Here is a 3,438-nt window from a genome sequence, read left to right on the forward strand (position 1 = left end):
AAGAGGTCCCATTTGAGTGGTAATATAAAGTGAGTGTTCAGAAAATGACATGGAGGAGAACACAATTTGTACTGTAATCTAATTTCTGAGTGTAATTTCTCATCATCCCACCATGCACAATCTGAAAAGCAACCAAAATAACATGACTTAACGATTTCAGTGTAAAGAAAACAAAACAACTAAACAAACAAATAAACCCTACATTTTATTTATTTATTTCATCAAATGTTTGTGCCACACATATGTCATTGTATGTATATTAAGGTAAGAGAACAGCTTGAAAAATGGGTTTTCTGCTTTCACCACCTGGATCCTAAAGGACAAATTTGTTTGTCAGGTTTGTAAATATGTGCCATCAAGAGCTGAGACAACTCATTGGTCTAGATAAATATATAAGGGGACAAACACTTAAGTTTGTGAGAATCTGAGGGGCCACCTTAAACATCACTTTCTTTAAGCAATGAGAATGAGTGAAAGGCAATCAACTGAGGGGAGCTCCATTATGACACACTTCCCATAATTTAATTCTATTTTAGTATTAGACTCAAAAACACTGTTTTATCACAAGTGGTGTGCATTTTTCATATAATTTTCTGATTGCTTGTCTGCCAAAATCTTGTGTCATAGCATGGTCCCCAATTTAGTCATGGAAATGGAGAGAGAAGTTTTATGATGTGAGCCTTGGGGGTCCAAGATACTTGAGTAGGAAAGATACTTCATGTCCAAACATGAGAACCTAAGCTTAGACCTGAGATCACTTCCCCAGAACCCTTATTAAAAAGCTAACATGTACAGTAGTTAGTATTTGCAGTCCCAGGGCTGAGGATCCACAGGAATTCCTGAGCTTACTGGCTAGCCATTTTAGCTGAGATTCAATGAACTGCAGGTTCACCAAGAGGTCCCATCTCAAAACTCAAGAGTGTTCAAGGATAGTACTCATGGTCAACATATGCCACCTCTACACACACACAAACACACACACATGTCACATATACACACAAAGGGGAGAGAGAGAGAGAGAGAGAGAGAGAGAGAGAGAGAGAGAGAGAGAGAGAGAGAGAGAGAGAGAGGAGAGAGGCCAGTCAGACAGACAAAGGTGGTGAATGATAGTGGGAGGTTATTAAGCTGTTGGAAACATGCCTTCTGATGTTAAGATTCAAGGAAATCTGAAATCTTAGTTAATTCTCTTTCTATAAATACAACAAATCCACAAAATCCTCCAAATTGACAAGTGATTCTTGCAACACTACTCCTTTGAGATGACGTTCACCATGAGTTTTTATTTAAAGTCATAGTGACTGTGTCTACAATACACATAAAATCTTCTCAGACTATGAGCTTACAAACCATCCTTATAAAGTACCCACCCTGTGGTCTTTTTGTGGTAGTAACAAAAAAGCAGAATGATAGAGGATACAAATTCTTTCTCTTTCTGACATTTGTTTATGTTTGAGTATTTTATGGCATAAAATCTAGGATCTCAAACATGCTATAATAATAATGTGCCAGTAAGTTACATCATGAATCTCTCTCTCTAATGTTGAAGCTCAGAGAAAGGAAGCTCATTGTGGTGCTTTGAATGAGAAATGTTCCCTACAGGCTCATGTACTTGAAGTTTTGTTCTGCAGTTCTCCGGTTAGTGGAGCTGTTTGGCAGTTTGTGCAACTCGTAGGAGGTGGAGCTTTGCTGGATGAAGTATATCACTGGGCTTTAAAGCTTTATACTCCTCATACTTCATGCTTGCTTCCTGGTTCCTATGTGTGGTTGAAATATGATTTCTCAGTTTACTGCCACCTTTGCCATTATGAGGACTGCCTTTGAAATACTTAGGCAACAAACAAACAAACAAACAAAAAACCCCAAAAACAAAAACTAATAAAAACCCATCTCTTCTTTCTTTAAGTTGCTTTTGGTCACCCTATTTTATCACGGTGATAGAAAGTTAGCTAATACAGCTACAAGCCTTAGCCTTGCAACTGTATCTTGTGGGTTATCATGGTGATAGAAAGGTGGCTAATATAGTTAGAGGCATTATTCCACTGGTCCTTTTGTAGGCAAGGCTTGCCTCCTCGTCTCATATACTCCATTTAAACAATTTCTAGGGTTGTAAAGTTGGCAGACACAGGTCTCAGAGTAAGTACATTTGGGGAGTATTAAGTAAACAAACCAAAAGATAGAACATGGTACCGTCTGCTTTGAGCTCTTGGGAATTCTATGCAAAGAATAGTGTTGCCTATTCTCTGATCTTATTAGAAATTTTCATAAGAGATTTGTAGAAAATGAAGTTTTCAAAACAATTGGAGACACTTATTCTGATTTTATTTCTCACACTTATGTTGCATACCTTCTTAGATTCCTTTGTGCCCTTCCGGCAACTTTTCTTACTGTTTTCAGACAGCGAGTAAATTTTAAGAGAGTTTTGTTTATTTTGATGAATCCTGATGGCATTTTCCAGGAGGAGAAGATACAGGCACCAAACGACACAGCTGAGAATAATGCAACTCATACATTAAATCAAAGGCTCATGATTTCATTTCAACAATGTGGATTCAGCAACTAACAAACAGGGAGCATCTCTGTGGAATGCAAATGTGAAGGAGCAAAAATGGAAAACATCCCAAATCTCTGCAGAGCGTATTATACAATGCAATAAGAAGAAAGTGGCCTGATTTTTAAGAGTTTTGTGTTCTTTTTGACAGATAAAGGCCCCTAGAAGTGAGCTGTGAACATTTAGAATTGGCTTGGAGTGAAGTTTGGTTCTTTTGCTTCCATTTTACAAATATATATATATATATGTGTGTGTGTGTGTGTGTGTGTGTGTGTGTGTGTGTGTGTCTGTGTGTGTCTTTGTGTATCTGTGTATGTGTCTGTGTCTCTGTGTGTATAAAATTGTTATAGCATCAACACCAACAACACCAAGCAAGATTCTTGGGGATAATGGAGAGAGTCAAACCACAATTTTTAGGAGACTCATAAGGTTCCACAATAGTCAACCAGACTAACATCTTTGCAAATTAAAAGGCTTAGTCATTTAGGGAAAGAGTCTGCATCATAGAACCTTGGAAGAAAGTCATGAACAACGCTATTAAGCATGTTTCTCTTTCACTTAAAACCATTAAAATTCCATGTTAGGCAACAATCCGTGTGTACAACTACATAGTTACCTAGTTACATAGGTAACAGTTGATACCTAATTTGACTTTGTAATGTTCATTTGTTTTGAATTTCTAATTCAGATTTTCCTTGTTTGTTGGCACTCTTGTTGTTTTCAGATTTTAGATATCAATTCTCAAACTGAAGCCCAAGATGGTCTTAGAACTCACTGTCTAGTATAAGATGTTTTCATCCTTATGGTAATCCTTCTGACTCAGTCTCTCATTTGCTAAGATTACAGGGATGAGTTGCCATAACTAGTTGATTCTCTTAATGTCCTGTGCC

This window comes from Grammomys surdaster, unplaced genomic scaffold (genome assembly GCF_004785775.1).
Source record: "Grammomys surdaster isolate TR1022 unplaced genomic scaffold, NIH_TR_1.0 125685, whole genome shotgun sequence".
In the NCBI taxonomy this organism is placed as follows: Eukaryota; Metazoa; Chordata; class Mammalia; order Rodentia; family Muridae; genus Grammomys; species Grammomys surdaster.